This window comes from Anopheles coluzzii, chromosome 2 (assembly GCF_943734685.1).
Source record: "Anopheles coluzzii chromosome 2, AcolN3, whole genome shotgun sequence".
NCBI classification, from domain to species: domain Eukaryota; kingdom Metazoa; phylum Arthropoda; class Insecta; order Diptera; family Culicidae; genus Anopheles; species Anopheles coluzzii.
In genome coordinates this window covers 4,815,960-4,833,270 of record NC_064670.1, presented here as the reverse complement: position 1 = coordinate 4,833,270, position 17,311 = coordinate 4,815,960, and the positions used below count along the sequence as shown (strand labels likewise).

General features: G+C 48.4%; 1 protein-coding gene across 15 annotated transcripts in view; it reads left to right on the top strand.

Annotated features, from left to right (window-relative positions):
• LOC120961090 (glutamate-gated chloride channel) overlaps positions 1-17,311 on the top strand; it is a 91,069-nt gene that overhangs the window by 21,687 nt on the left and 52,071 nt on the right. The gene's annotated exons all lie outside the window — the stretch shown is intronic.

Here is a 17,311-nt window from a genome sequence, read left to right as displayed (position 1 = left end):
AGTGTCATGATCGTTTGATCGATGCAGATGTGGAAAAGTTGTTTTCCTTTCTTTCTTTTTCGTTGACTGCAAATATTGCAACGTCATAATTGGTGTAAAAATACAATTCAATCAATTCGGACCAGTTGATGCAAGCTCGTACGATGTGATGAGCCGACTAGTCATGAAGATTGGAGCTTGCCCTCTCTATGTTAGTGAGCACACAGGCAAGTTTGTTTTATTTACATTCACCACAGCTTTCTCGCTTTTATTACTGAACCCTCCCCGTTTTGCCCTTACACACCTTCTTGCACACCACAATGGAATAGTAACCGGTCTTCGACCTTTCTTTGAAACGAATGTTATTGCAGTTTTGCTAAATTATGTTCCCAGCCGCGCGCGCTGGAGGGAAAAATCGCCATTGTCATTCGTATGAATTAGCACTGCAGCGAATTAATGGCCCTTCACTGTTTGTGGCAATGAAATTTAGAACTGTAACACACACACACACACACACAAATAGCCCAAGAATACTATCTTCACATTCAACCACCGCCAACGGCCACACCACACGCACATATTTCTTGGCGAATTGGAATTTCCACCACACTCATCACACTTGCCCACCTCTTTTCCAGGGAGAGGAGGGGGTAAAGTGTGTCGCGTGGGTAAAAACTTTCATGATTTATGTCTTCTGCAAAGCGCACCGCATCGACGTGATAGCAAACGTGCCGAGCTGGTTGATCAAACCCCAAGCCAGCGATGAAGAGGAGGAAGAAGACGAAGAGCGACAAAAAAAACATTGCTGAAAGAACTCACGCTGCATCAGAAAGAAAGAAAAGAAAAAGTGCTTTCACGGGACGCAAAACTACCCATCCCCACGTTACACCGCAATGCAAACGGGCATCCGAGCGAATGCGTCCCCGCACGATCCCGTATTTTCCCTCCCCCTGCGGTACAGCACAGCTTCAAAGCCTCCGGAGGTGAGGTGGGACGGACGGGTTAGATTGCAGGGAAGGAAGGTGGAAAATCATTCAAACATTTCACCACCTGCTGAGAAGAAGAGAGTGGAAGAGAGTGGAAGACAGCGAGAGACAAGGAAAGCGTGCAAGAAAGAATGACCGAGTGCACCGTGGCAACTGTCATTAGGATAGAAGACGGGGCGACCCAAATAAAAGTTGCAAGAGCTGTAGTAGTTGAAAGACACTGCGGGCAAGTGAAGAAGAAGAAAAAAAACAGAAACAGGCAAACAGAGCAGTTGCCTCTCCCCCCACCACTTCCTCCCCTTTTGTCCGCTTTCCATCACACTCCAGAGCGGTGAACGGGCGCTTTAACGATGTTCCATCCTCAGTGGTTTTCTTTTCATCGAAGCGATCCTGGCGAGGAGGAGAGATCCACTTGCGAACCTCCTGGGAGGGAACACACACACGCACCACAAGCAGCAGCAGCAGCCATTCATTTTCCAGCGCTTGGTCATGAATTTTCTCCTTCTCAGTACGCTCCACTTGAAGGGCAAGAAGAAAAAAAAGCTCTCCCCACGCCCGTGCCCGTGCGCACCCTCAGAGAAGCGACACACAAATAAGGCGACAACGTTTCGTTGAGTTTGTAATTTATCACAATCATATTCTTTTGGCCGCCGAAGCGACAAGGGACACCGCTGTCAAAGCGTAACTGCTGCTGCGGCAAGTTTTTATGTCCCTTTCCCCCCCCCTCCCTCTCTCTCCACCACCCTGATTTGATTGCGATGGGCAACGAACGAGGAGGACACACGCGGGATGGATTTGAAATGTGTCTTAACTCACTCACTCACTTGACGTGCGCCCGGGCACGGGGACTGGGCCGATGTCAACATTACACTGCTTGGCAGGTCGGCTTTTAGCAGTGCACGAGGAGAGAGAGAGGGAGAGGTTCGCCATTTTGACGTTGCTTGGACGGGCCATGGTCATTACTGGCAGAGCGTGCAAGGGTTCTGGCGGGTAGCTGTGATTGTGATGATGTGATGGACAAAAATGCACTGTTTGCAACACCGCACCACCTAGAAACAGGCACAAACCACCATCAAACAGGTCCGCATAGTAATAGTAAGCGGATGATTAGCGCGCAATGGAGGGTTTGGTTCGTGGCTATCAGCCACCAGAGGGCTCTGTGGCTCGTACTATCGAATTACGCTTCACTTAGTAGCAACGCACGCAGCACGCACTACCGAGCACGAGGACAACGGAGCCGATAACGGCGACGGGAACGTGACAACGGTTCCCGCTTTACGTGCCTATCTCTAGATGTGTGTTGCTATCTGCACATTTATGTGTGTGTGTGTGTGTGTGTGTGTGTGTGTGTGTGTGTGTGTGGTCTTTTTGCGAGCATACTTCGAACGCAAAAGATTACTGAGCAGAATGCATAAGTAGCAACTGGTGCAGCGGCGACCAGACCAGACCGGGCATCGAACGAGCGCATCCATTTGCGACTCGGACACAGGATTTTTTCCCTCCTTCAGAGCTCGTGTTCCAACCAGTAGCAGCAGCAGCAGCATCAGCAGTACTCTCGCCAGGCAATTCCTTCTTGAACGATGACACACGCCACCCAGCAGAGCAGCAAGAAGCATCGGCACAGCAGCAGTAGCGCATTACGTGCAACGTGAGCTGGAAAGCAATGAAACGCCCAGCCATTCGGACGTGAGTGGAATTTTAATGGCAGCACGATTGCATTCTCCGGCACGTTCTGCTCCAATCCTCCGTTCTCCCCTCCTCCCTCTGCTGTCTCTAATCTGTTACGCTAGCCGCTCCATAACACCCTCGGGTGGCTGGTCAAGAAGAATGGGACTCTTTTTGTTCGGGGTCGGATGCCCGGGACCCGGGGGTGGGAGAGCAACGGCGCGCTCAAGGAGGCATGAAATTTATCATTTAATTACGCAAACCTCGCCAGGGATTACGAGGTTCGTTGGATCGATTCGGCCATTCGAGGCTTTGTTCCATTGAATATGAAGCGCAGGGAAGAGTAGAGGGAGATCGAGGCGCGTGATTTGGAACGATCGAAATGCTGCTGCTGCTGTCAAAATGTTTGTAAATACTGTGAGAAAACCTTCGCTCCGTCCCATTAGTGGGTCCACGCTTTAAAACGGCAAACAAATCGCTGCTCATCAATCATCGGTCCGCTGCTGCCTTGGTTGAAAGTGTGTTCCGCTCCTTGCGTGCACGCTGCTTCCGCTCCGCCCGCGGACGCCGATCGATTCATTCACGTACGCTCGGTTAAGTACATTTGTTGAGTGAGAATGGCCCCATTGAAATGGGAGCATGAAACGGGATCCTTCCCCGCCACCGTGCACTGATCTTCCTCGGCGTTGCCCATTATTATCGTGACCATAATCATCATTAGCACGTGCCGAGGCAGCTCGCAACACTACCAAACCAGCTATCGGCACCCGCAGGCCGATCTGGTTTGTTTTTCCGATCCGACATCTAAACACGGTTGCATCTTCTTCACCCACAAGACAACGGAGCGGGCCGGAGATGGGCCTGTGCGCTGGCTAAAAATAAAGCAACTGTCAGCAGTGAGCTCTCCTCCCCACTGCGCGCCCTCATACTACTATCATCTGCCACATGGGTGTGGGAAAACGTGCAAGCGAAAACAACTGCCCACCTACCCCGAGTTCATTTGTATTATTTGCGGAATGAAATGGGAGGCCGCCGCCGCTGCCATTCCCATGTCGCACTGGGATGGTTTCCCTGCACACTGTTGCAAGCTGTTGCCAATTTACAGAGCAGTAGGCGAGCGTGTACTGTGCATGTGGTGTAATCTGACCAACTGATGGTATCAAAAAACGATCAAATCATGGTACTACTGTGCGCTGTCTCAGCAACAGCAGCAGCAGTTTCCAGTAAGTAAATGCCGATAGTTGGCAGGTTTTTGCGATTAATAACGATCAAGCACTGAGAGCGTATGGCATATTGTCTTTGAATATTCCAATTCAAGTAGAATGAACCCTCATTTCAATAATATTAAAAGCAATATATTGTAATTGCTTTCCATAGATGATTTTTACACTCAGATGATGGTCTATTTCGATCAATTTACAGCTTTCTTGTAAGGTAATTGCAGCTTCTGGCAGAGAAGAGCAATAAAAGGATGATTAGTAGTGTAATAAATCTTCAGTGTTAAGCGGATTGCATCAATTTAGGCGACTATCTAAGACTTCGGCTAAATTCGTTTAAATAGCTGTTTACTTCCATTTTTCACTGATCAATTCTTACCTCTTCTAAACCTTGTCAACAGCTTGTTAACATGTCTTGAAACATGACTTTGAAGAGTGTTGTTGACGGAAATTGAATCCTTTGGCCGTCATTTTAGCCGTAAATAAGAACACTTTATACGATTTTAATGAAGAAGGCGTTGACATAACCTCACCCCCCCCCCCCCCCCCCCTGCACACATCCTTCATCTCTAGTACACTACTTTCAAATTAACTCCGGCCCATGATTAGGAGATGCAAAACATCTTGTAAATCTATAAACCGTCACCAAATAATGCTGCTGAGTGCCACCCGGGACCGGTTTTTACAGCGCACGGTTCATAAAAATGCAAACATGAACCAACCATCGACCGACCGCCCGCTTCATGTTTAGCCGGTGTCCGTTTACATTTTTACAACCCCAACGCAGCTCGCATTCGCCACGTGTCCTCCTGTTACATCCCTTCCTCTCCATTCCCACCATAGGCATGATCTCGTGAAAGCCGGTTTCGATCGTTAATCGTTACCCGAAAAACGCCGTAAAAAAATCCACAGCCCATAATGTGCAGCAGCTCTCTCTCTTTCTCTTTTACGTTTGCTTGCTTCCAACAGTCTTTTCCGTTCCGTGACGGAGACTACGGTGGGAATTCTTTTACGATCTTTTCACACTTTCTTCGCACTCGCTTTCTTGCTGTTTCTCTTCCGTGCCGCTTCCTTTTTGCACTGGTGCTCGATTACTCATCTTGTTGCGGTACGGTGGCGCGTGTGTCATATTACACCCACCCAGTGTTTTTTTTATTTTTTTTTTCGCTTTTTAAAACACTTCCAAAGGTAATTTAGTCTTTTTAGTCCATCACCAGCGGCGTCAGAGTCTTCAAAGACCGTGCCGCGGCGCGGTTGTCATTTTAATCTTTGTACAATTTGGAAGATTTATGTGCACGGGCGTGGATTAAACTAGGGGTAGTATAGGGATGCGGGTGTGCTTTTCTCACTGTTGGAAAATTCTACACATCCTAAACAAAGTGACAAAAAGGAATGAAAACTCCCAGCTGCTGGCAGGCACCACAATTTATGACCTTCCGAACCTCGCAGGAATAATCAAACAATTTTTTGATTACAAACGCCGCTCCGTCCCATGTGGGAGTCCCGCCACTTCTTAGAAACGACTCAGAGCAATATCAGTCTAGGTCAGGGGTTGACAAGCCAGCCGGGATGTTGCCTCTTGTTTGTGATTCACCATTCCAAGCATTGTCAGTGATTGCCAAAGCCCAACTCGGCTAAAATTGCACAAACGAACCGCTTCTTTCCCTATTGGATGCTTGTTACATTAGTGTTTGCTCAGCTCACCGGTATGATTTTAACATCTCAGTAATATTTTATCACTTCACCAGTCCAAAAAATTCCATTGAAAACCTCTGCTGATTTCTGTTGCCGCGCTCTTTTTCTGGCGAAAGCGTCAAGAGCATGTCGAGCTCGATAAGGATCGCCAGGCAAGTGGAACCGGCGGCAACCGGTTTCACACATGTCGCGTTCCATAAAACATCCTTCGCATCGCACGGAAAGGACATCTTTTGCCACACGCACTCGCCGTGGCCTTCCCTCCCCTTTGCCAGGAACCTCCCACGAGAAAAAGAAGCAAAAAGAACGCCAAAAACACACAGAAGCGGAACAAGCAGAACTTGACGCAAAAGGTTCTCGCCGATTTTTATTGCCCCAGTTGTCGACAAACGGGCGCCGCCTCGGAAATGATGCAGAAGGCACGAGCGGGGAGGAGAGATGGGAATGGATAAAGAACTCGGCGCCCAACACGGTGCGAGATGCTCTTCCGGTTCGATGGATAGAAAATTTAACTTTTCTACATCCTCAACCAAAACTCGCCCGCGCCGCGCTTTCCGATCCATCCCGTGCTCCAACACGGGCGGTTTTTCCCGTGCGTTATCATACACACGGCCCGGCAAACCCAAACCTGTCAGTTCTGGTGAAAGAAGCACTTTGCCTTCTTGGCCCCATCCTGCTGGCTCTACTGCTTTACCGGATTATGTTCGTGTGCATGCAGAAGAAGTAGCAGCAGCAGCAGCACCATCAAATGTGCACCAGGTGTGCCGAAGTGTCCTTAAGACAACCGGTAAATAAAAATAGAGTACCATCGTTTAACCTTTGCCTTCTTAAAACAAAAAACACGTAAAAATTAAACCGACAACCGTAACCGAAAAGAGAGAGAGAGAAAAAACACACTCCCTCACACCCTTACTTTCACCACCCATCCCTTCAGTATGGGGATAGACCGGAGGGGTCATGTCTGATAATATCATAAAACGACAGCAAAAATGACTGCTCTCTGATCGCGACTTTGTCGCACTTTACCCACCACCAACGAGTCGATTTGACGTTCGACCCCACCCGCCCGCTGTCGTATGACGGAAGGAGAGTGAGAATTTTCGTACGGTTTTTTTTGGTTACGGCCCTAACCAACACGAAAAGGCACAACACCCCCGACCTCAGCAAAGAACGCACCTCTTCCATGCAGTGGAGGGTTCCTGGCTTAGGAGGCCCGTTTTTACGCGCGACAGCCTCGCTCGCTTATCAAAATGCTAATCGCCTGCCTCCGATTAAAGGCGTCGTCGCTTGCTTTTTGGGGCGCTTTTCCGAGCTGTTACCATTCTATACTCTCTTTTTTTTCTTTGTTTGTTTCGTGTCGGTTTTGTTTTATATTTTTTCCGGGACCTACTACTACGACCTCGTGTAACATTCCGTCGCCAGCGTTTGCTTTCTTCCTTGTTGGCCGCTCGTTGGTACGCGCTTGTGCTGTGGAGTCTTGTCACCCGAAAGACACCCCGAACAAAGTTTGTGGGGAAAAAAGGTTTGGACCCAAAAACACGTGGAACACGTTTCTCACCTCTACGCCCACGACAAAAGACGACAACAACAACAACAAAACTCGGCCGCCGCTCAGCCTTCCCGACCTTCTCCACTCTACACAGCGACTTAGCTCCAACGGGGCAGGGGAAGCGCGGTTGGTTTGTCGGGGGAGTGAATGCGATAGTGCATTTGATTTGATATTCATGATCTTTAATGCTAAGCTCGTTTGCCGTTCTTGCGCCTCCCGCACGAATGTGGAGAGCCCAAAAGAGGGGCGAGCGGCGGCGTGGTTTGCCGGTGTGAAATGAAATTATAATTTTAGTATATTAATGGCGCACGTTCGTTCGGTGAAGCTTTCCGTTCGATGCTCGGTACCGCATCCGTGCGCCCGCTCTCCTTCCGGGTGGTTTGGGTGGTCTACATGGTTCCTCTCTTCTTTTACGGTTGCGCTACCGCCGCATGAATAACGCAGCAGGTGATTATTGGTTTTCGGTATGGGACTTGGGCCGCCCACCATCCTCCTTGCCCCACCGGGAGCCGGATATTTATGCACGTGGTTTAATAGAATTATTTTCGAGCGCTTTGATGCTTTCGGCAGGTCATCAAAAACCACCAGCCAGCCAGCCTGCCATCCGGCCTGCTATATCCAGTCCAGCTGAATGCTCTAAAGCCGCCACAGATATTTGCATTGAAACACATTGGCCTCGTGTGTGGGAGATAATGTTGTGTATTGCGGGGTGGTATTTTATATGAAAGTCAAGCCACAGTTCACCACCGAACACTACCCTGCGGTCCATTGCTCGTGAGTTAATTCGTGTATTACTGCGATTGCTTCCGACGGTGAAGATTAGTAGCGTGGGTAAGCCGATTAAGTGTAGCGCTGTTGCTGACTGAGAGTGGAATTCATGGCAACTTCATAGATGCTTCTATACCGAATGGCAATCGGTACATTACACTGCAAATGACATTTATGTTAACCTCAATATTTATAGTGATCCTGATGAACAAAAGTATTGCTAATCTCCGATTTAAGCTTTGCTTTGAATAACGATATAGCACTTGAATTTAACGTAGCACTTGACTACTTTTGGCGAGCTTTTGTAGAAATCCTGTATGTTCAAGTGGACATGAAAAGTAGCATAACAAACATGATTAATTACAAGACCAAAATTATATCATTTAATTACATCACACAGCTACAATGCATAACTCTACTCTCCTGCTGTCCACACTAAATAACTTCCAGCCATTTTCTATGACAACCGGATGTCTCTCACTCACTCCCAACACAACTAATCAACTATTCACCAAGTGTACTCCACAACCCTGGACCTAATCTCCATCACCCACCACAGAGTGCGCGGTACGCGGACGGATGGCACAGATTTGAATTGGGAATAACTGTCCATTAAACATGACAAAAACAATCCGGATTACATAAACACCCACCCCGCGCTGTGGATAATCTCTTCCGTACTTTCGGGATAAATGAAACAAGGCAAAAAAAAAAAGCCTCAACCATCACTGTTGTACAGCGTGCAAGGGGCAGCCACACACACAAGGACGATAGTGAATAGAGCGAAAGATTAGAGTGCTGCAAACAACGTGCTGCAATTCGGTGCGCTTCCAGCTTTTTTCCCCTCTTTTCCCAGCACCAAACACAACCACATTCGTCCTTTTTTGTGTGAGGATGGTAGTTAACGTTCCCGCACTATTTCTGCACTACAATTTCTCCGCCTATAATAATTAATCAACTATACACAACAGCTCGGTGCGTAATGGGTGGATTATGCAATCACTGAGTGTCAGTGGCAATTGAAATAAAACAAACCATAAAACAAAAAAAAAAACACAAAAAGCACGCACCAAACCCAGATGTTGCTAAAAATATTGCCCTCCCTTTTGTGGAGCGCGCCCAAGTATCTATGATAATCGTACCCCTCTGTTTCTTTGCTTTGTTTCCCTGTTGTCCTGTTTTGTCTATTTCGGGCAAAGCCTGGGGTTCGCCGGTTTGGGTCACGTTGCTTGGAACACGAGCGGTCGGTCTCTGGTCCGCTTGCTAACGGTTTGGTTTGCGTTTGTGTCTGTAGTTTTGTGTGTGCGTGTGTTTGTGTGATGTTTGTTTATTTCTTTTGCTTCCTTCTTCATTCGACGGCGGGGCAGTGCGGTGGCAGCTTACGCAACGGAAATTGCGCTTGAAGTGCCTGAAACACAAAAACCCTCCGATCCGCCGGATGATGGTAGAGAGGCCGTCTTTTGCATGTTGGGGTTATTATTATTTTCGTCCCCCCCCCCTCCACCAAACTCGGCACGCACTTTATACCCAGCGCAGCCCAACGGTCGCACCAGAACAACTGTCCCAGATAGAAAGATACCAATTCCAACGCGCCACATCCCTTCATGAATTAGCAAAACAATACCAACAATACCAACAACAACAAACCCCAGCAATGTACAACAAACAAAAAAAGCTCTTCCTCACACTTTGTATTTAATTATTTAATTAAATTCAGCATTTGTGGCACCCTGCCGGCCCCCAGTTATTGCGTACCGTTTTTAGACCGATGGAGCACGGTGCGACACAACGGGTAAAAAAAAGGCACGCAAAAGCAAACGACCATTGGCGGCCACGACCACGATTCTGTTGCCGCAGCTGTCGCCGCCGTCTGGCCACAAATGACAGAGTAAAACCCATCGCGAAACCGTTTTATGAGCAATTCTCTTCCTTTTTTTCTTCTTCTTTTTCTGTTGGGTTTCCCTCCTCTAGTTCAGGTTCGGGGCTTGTGATTCGCCTGCCCATCCCGATGATGATGCTCTGCAAAGACACAAAAGAACAAATCGCAAACCGGGCGGCGCTCGCTCTCATTAAGCGTGGTCACCGTAAACTGCAACCGAGTCATTTGCGATTATGCACTTTTGCGGTCAGTGGCAGCGAGCGCTCTAAATTATCCATTACACCGAACCGGGCCCCGCCACAGCCCCGTCATAGCCCCGCCAGCCCCGAGCCCGGAAAGCGAAAATTAAGGTTTCATTAGCCTTACGTCACCCAACGGACACAGTGGCGCGATACACCGGAAAAGGGGCAAACAAAGGGGGACGGACGGACGCGGCCTGTTACGCGGATTGAATTAAAACATCGATGCGCTGAAGATGAACCCCGTCGGGGATTAAGGGAAAAAGAGAGCGAGAGACGACCGACCGGCCCGTCGCCGGCCGGCCGGGGTGTGGTTGTGGGGCTAAAGGTTCGGGCCCTTCGGGTCGGAAAATACGAGCAAAGAATCCATTGCGAAACTTTGCACGCTAAAGGGAAATTAGATTGTTAAAAACTCCAAACGGGCCGAAGAAGCATGGGGAATCGCGATAGAGTGGTGGCGCGCACGAAGAGACGAGCGGCGAGCTGCGGGCCAGGTGTGGGACACGTCGCGGCCAGAATTGATTGCACGATTTTACACGAGGGCTGCTCCCCCACTTTAATGCTATCCCTGCTTCTTCCACTGAACTCTCCCCCCCGCACCCCCTCCACCATGTGGGTCGCTTTAATTAAGTTAAACTTTTATTATCATTCTAATTTAATTGGATAATTTAAGCGCGACATTGCGCAGAGCTCGGTCGCGAAACAACCCCTGGACGCGCTACTGGATGCTGCGGTGGTTGTTGAGCGGAGTTTTCAAACCTTCCACCCAGCCCTTCATGGCCATTGCCCGCTCTCTCCCTCTCCCGGAGGGGCAAAAGTGGCTCGATAGTCTCCCTTTCCGTTTCTTTCGCAACTACTTCGCTCCCTCCTGCTCTCTTGAGCTTCAGAAGAAATAGATGACTTTATCTAACTTCCGGTCGGATGCTGTGTCACATTTTCCGCCTCTCCTCCGCTGTGCTCCCCGCTATACGGAGACACACATTCCAGCATGAAATCTCCCTTTTTCTGCGTATGACTTCTCTTCCGGATCGCTTCCCGGAACACGGTGTGTGTGTGTGTGTGTATGGGATGATGTCGGTTAATGGAAATGGCTACATTGAAAATGTGTTTTTCCTTCTTGTTACTTTCCTTTTTGAGCACCGTATTTGCACGATATTTTAAGGGGGGTCAGGGCGACAGCGGCGGCGTTGTTTCGGGGGATTGGGCCCACTGATAACGAGCCACCGTTTTAACGCGCCCCTGTTTTGCCCTGTGCGCTAGTGACGCACAGCAGGGACAATTCACGTGTAATCACACGGTACGCGGGACCTTTTCTCGCACCTTTTCAAATATAAGGGACAGTACGCACCGAACGACGAGCCCACGGAAACATGTTTCGGAAGATTTGTCTCTATTTTGTCCTCTTTAAATTCACTTTAAATATTCAATCAAAGGGCACCGATTAATATTATAACCCTCCAAGCATACTTTATTAATCGCTGCAAACCGGATATTATGTATGTAACATTTACCAAAGGAACAAAGGAACAGTGCATTGTGTTAAACCATATTACCAACATGACACATTTGATTCAATGCGGTCCAAATTCCATTCACGGTATAAATCATTTCTAACAAGCCTGCATTCAAAGCAATAACGGATATCTGTAACCAGCACCCATTTATGATATGTATTCCCTCATTCTCCCTCCCTCCCTCGTCCCCTAAAAACCTCCCTTACTCAACCGAACATTAATCACCCCTCGTTAATTATATTCCCGTGCCGACAGTTTCCTTTCGCTGCGTTTGACGCGTTTAAACATTTTCGCACAGCCGCCGTTGGTGGTCGCCGCCGCCATACTTTGGCGTATCAAAATATAACTTTTTGGAAACTTTCTAAAACTCATGCACACCTTTTCTGGCGTAACCGCGTACCACGTGCTACCTGACAGGGAGGGGACCAAGAACGACGACGGGTACGACACAGCATAAAGAGCAGAAAAATCGTTAATCGCCTACATGAACACCACGATCGTGCCCTTAAACGGTCGCGGCAGGATGGACGAGAAGAGCGGGTCGTCCAGGAGCCGGGCATAAGAAGCAGAAGAAGAAGAAGAAGAAGAAGAAAAAAACCTAATTACCATAAGTATCAATTTTCTCCAGCATCCTGCATCGTCTGCAAGGAGGACAGCCCTCGGGTAAAAGAAGTCCGCAAGAAGAACGCCACCACCGTTCGCGAATAAACTTTTGGGTCCTTTTTTTTTTGAGCTGCTGCTTCACGTTTACTTGGGCAGTTTTTCATTTGCCTGCAACATCCGTCTATCTGTCACACCATCCCCAAAGCCAAAACCAGCCACGCGCACTGGAATTTGCCAGAAAACGCACCGAAGTCCGAAAGCATCGCCCAAAATCCGGGAACGGAACGACACCCAATTAACGGAACGTTTCGTTCGTTCGTTCGTTGACTTCTTCTTTTTTCCTCTCTCTCTCTCTCTATCTCACTCTATCCGGTTCACTTCTCCACTTCCATCCATTTTCATCCTTCAACACGCAAATCAAATCGTGAGTATAAATCCTTCACACGACCTTCGGGAAGGACACACTGACTCCCTCTCTCTACCCTTCCCGGGTTGCGAACGGCAACAGCCGGATCTCGCCGTTGCCGATGGCAAATAGCCCTCCGGATACGACCCGCCCCGTGTGCTACCTTTGACAGCAGAAAGGGTTCTTTTTTTTTTGTTTGGGAAGTTGCAGAAATGACACGACACGGTGAGTGAAAGAGTCACCCAACAACAAAAACGAGTCCTTCTTGCACTCCCCACCAAACAACAAAAAAAAGGATCTACCGGTGATAATATTCCCATGTTTTTCTTCTTGCGCTGCCCCCATGCGCTCGAAAGATTCCAATGAAGGATAAGAAAAGGGGAATGTTTAGTGTTTTGGGCCGAGCGGAAGGGGGGTGCCTTGTGGGCACGAAAGCCAACCTTTCACTTATTTCGGGAAGGAATCGAAAAAGATGAACCTCTCTGCTGCCGTTTCGCCGCGTTTCTTCTCCCAGCCCGTCCAATTCGAACTTCATTTCGTGCCTTATTCCGTTCCCTCCACGCTTCTCGGAAACGATCATCAGAACATCTTTTAGAACGGTTCGCTGTACTTCGGTTCGCTCCTCTGCACAACCTGAACAGACGACGGGGAACGGGGTCGGACACGGTGACGGAGCGAAAGAGTGACATCGAAAGCTTCGCCTCATCACGATACATAAGCTCAATGTCCTGTGCACAATGTCGTTAGAGATAAGGACCACTCGAGCGCGGAGCGGTCACCGAGTAAAAGTTTGACACTTGAGAATACAATTTCTGCTTCTACCACTGCTACCACTACCACTACTACCACTACTACTACTATAGCCTCCGCTGTGCCATTTGTTTCGCTACGTGTCAGGATTATTTCGGAACCGCACCCGAATGCGAACCTACCGAATCCACCGTTTCGAAAGAACGCGTCGGAAAAAAAGAAGAAGAAACAGCAAGAACGGAAACATAAACATAAAAAATGGACACCGAGACGCTTCTCGTGGCACAACACACGAACACACAGATACATAGGCACAGTTTCCATGGTCCACCGGTTGGCAAAAGGGACACCAACCTCAGCCTCCGTTCGTCCGCTGAACTGAACCGAACTGATCGCAACCTTCCGCCCAACGGTCGTACGGATCGGCACACACACACAAACACGCGCGTACACTTTACGCATCACTACCGTTTGCCCGTCCCCCGTTGTTGCTGTTGCCGGTTGTCACCGATTCCGTTCTGCACGTGCCAGTGCAATCACCGAAATACGGCCCGTCCCGAACAGCCAAGCCCTCACGCCCTCGAGAAAGTGACCAATCGAACAGTCGGCAAACATGGGTGCCAGAGAGGGGATAAGGACAGGCGCTCACCAGTTTCTTTCCGGTCCGTACTAGGGTTTGCTCGCTTCGTGTAGTGCCCCCAAGGAAAGGAGGGGATCAAGCAAATGAGAAATCGAATGGTTTGTTTATCGACCAACTTGAACACTGTTGTTGAATGTCGAATCAATCAAGCGAGTTTTGGGAGTTTCGAACTTCTTTTCCTTTCGGTCTTTTCTTTTTTTTTTGTTGCTTGGACTAGCAGGGACTCGGTTGCGGTACGAGCAAAAGTGTGTAGCTGGATTGAGCACCACAAAAAAAGGATTAGTTTTTCAGCCGTATCCTGCCCACTTGAGGCTGCTGGTGATGCGAGATGAAGCAGAGTTGTTCAACGAACAGAAGTGTCATCTCGAGTCGATTTCGTGACATATTGCGAACAGCATTAGTGAACGTTGGGCGCAAAAAAAACCTAGTCTTTTGTACGTGTGTTTCTGGAGTTTGTTCTAGTGGCTACACACAAAAAATTGATCATTTATTTAAGCTAAAGGTCGGTTCTGATCGCTCGCAACAACATTTGAAGTCATGGCCTGCTTGCTTCTCGCTAACAGGTTAGGATGCTGCTTGGTGTATGCCAATCACGTTTTGAAATGCTGATTGCTTATACTTTGCCGTCGGCTATTTGACCAAAGGTATTTAATATGCTAGAGGTCGTGTGCTAGAACGAATGCTAAGTTTTTCTGTTTTGTTTGTTCGGACATGTGTTTCAACAGGGATAGTGAACATTTTATCCAGTACACCCTAAACCTGTGCCTCTGAACTGTAAAATCGCCTTTGTAGATTTACTTTCAATACAAGCACCAACATTGTAATCACATTACCTTTTTAATGTTACTGCTTCATTATATCAATGGTCATTTTCTTTAATGGACCGTAAAAATAATATGCAAAAAAGCATATGAAGATTGAAATCGTCCCTTCAATTGACTCTCTCTATTATCTTTCGCTTCTAATGCATTCTAAAGAAGTAATGCAACCATCGTGCTACCATTAACGTATGTCTCCGGCACAACAACATCGGACAGCAACATCAACAGAAATAAATAAAAATATAAATTATTCAACTATTACACTCTTCGACCCACGCGCATACACTTACTTTCCTCTGATCCTTGTGACCCCAAAACCATGCAAAACTAAGCAACAAAAAAAAGTACGATAATTTATCATTCGTGCGCATAAATCATGGTCTCGCCCATGCTGCATTCGAAATGTATTCATGCAATTTCACCCATAAGAAACAAAATACACACTCACACACACATTCAAAAGCGGTACACTTTATCATAACGAACCACCCAGCCTACACAGTTACAATTCCCTTCCCACCCGCCTCCTGGACCTTTCTCCGCTCATCCACCCATTCTGGCACACGCGAACAAAGTGAATCAAATCGTCATGATTTTTCTTCTCAAATTGCCCATAATGATGTTCATTCGAGAAAGCTTTCCCGTGTTACGGGCTGCTTTTTTCCAGAGAACCGGCGGCTCCTCCCCGCTTCCCACTACAGAGCCGCCGCAACACCACGGTGCAAGCGCCGTTGCCCATTCGAACAGTAGGCGAACGAGCGTTTTCTTCAAAGAGCATTAAAACAAGATATAAAACAGGGGCACCGGCAAAATGGTGAATGCAAACACACGCACGCACGCACGCACACACACAAACGAACGTGAAAAAGAAAACAACAGAAAGCCACCTTCCCGGTACCCGGTAGTTGCGTGTGTGTGTGTGAGTGTGCAGCGCAAAAAAGATTCATGTTACAGCGTAATTTACTTCCCCGTGCCATTAGTCTTCGCGCCGGATGGGCGGGTGGGGTTCGGGCATGGCCCCCCAAAAAAAACAGGGGAATAGGCGGGATCGTTCCGGGGGCGAAGGTATTTGCAATCGGCATCGCGCATTCGATGTCGTCTGTGCGTTTTACTTTCACTTGTAGCACCACCGCCATTTATTCACTTTTTCTGCGGTGCCTTTCTGGGGGTGAAAAATTATCCTTCACATGCAACCGCCAGCGCCACCACCACCAGCCCCAAAACACGGGACTCACGCCATTATGCGCCTTTACATACATGGAAGTGTGTGCGTGTGTGTGTGAGTGTGTGAGAGTGTTGTTTGGAACATTTTCCCATCGAAAACACAGTGGAACCATAAAAAAACGCCCTCTCTCTAGGGAGTTTTGCGGGTGAAAGGTTGGAAATAAAACATCGTAACACTCCGTCGTTGTCGCTCCCAACCGAGCACCTCCCCTATTCGATGGTTTCTGTCGAAACGGAAACCGATCAACCTCGAAATAAAAAGAGCGGGGGGAAAGATTGTTGGTTAACCGGAACAACTTCGTGCGCTACCCGCTTGGACTAGTGTAAAACCAAACCAAAGAAAGAACACACACACACACACAACATAAATCCTCATCCCACTGAAACCCCTGCGCGCGCCTCAAGTGAGCCCGAAAAGTTCTATTGTTTTCGTGCTTGCCTCCATTCCCCCCCCCCTCCCCCTGTGCCCACATCCAGGCGCTTTAATCATTGCCGATTTACCACAACTTTCGGCCGCCTGGGAAAAACTTTCCCTTTTTCCCGAGCAAGCGTGTATCCGGGGGGGGGGGGGGGGGGGGGTAAAAGGTACAAAAAAGGGGTGCACGAGCGAAACACACGTGTGGAAAAGTTTTCGCCCTTCCTCGAGGACGAGGTGTTCGAAGGATTGACCTTAGCCGCGAAAGGACGGTCTGGAGTGTGCAACGGAAGTGAGCCGCATACGCACACACACGCACACCTACACATGTCGATCAATTCTGGACCACCTGAACCGGCGAACCGGAAACCAAACGACAAGGAAGACCCTTGGAGGGAGGAAAAAAACACACACAAAAAAGGTCAACCGGAACCCACGGTTGCCCAAGTTTAAGTACTCCCGTTCGACAAAGAGAGAGAGAGTGAGAGAGTGCCAAAAACCATCGTTCATCAATCGTCGTTACGCAACGTGCCTTAGATTAACGACTGCTCGAGAGAGCGTAGCGGAATGTTTGGTTTTTCTATCTCCCCCCCCCCCTCCCACCTTTGCTCCACCCCTGTGGGACACCAAATTCAATCTATTCCCTCTGGGTTATAGTGTGGATAAGTGGAAAGACCAAATAGAACGAGTGAAGTTGAGAACAAAAACCCGCACGAAACCCATTCCGCAGGGACCAAGCCCGGCCGCACAGAAAAGGAGAGGCAGTGGCGGTGGTGGTGGCACAACCGCACAAGCTTTGAGATTTGATGTGGCTTTTACTTACACCGTTGCGCAACAAGGAAGCGATCGAGATGAGGAGAGGGGAGGAGGGGGGGGGGCAAAATAATAGACCGAAGACCAAAGCATCTTCGTATTACATTCCAGGGAGAAATTTTTTACTTTACCATTTTTGCCCACACCA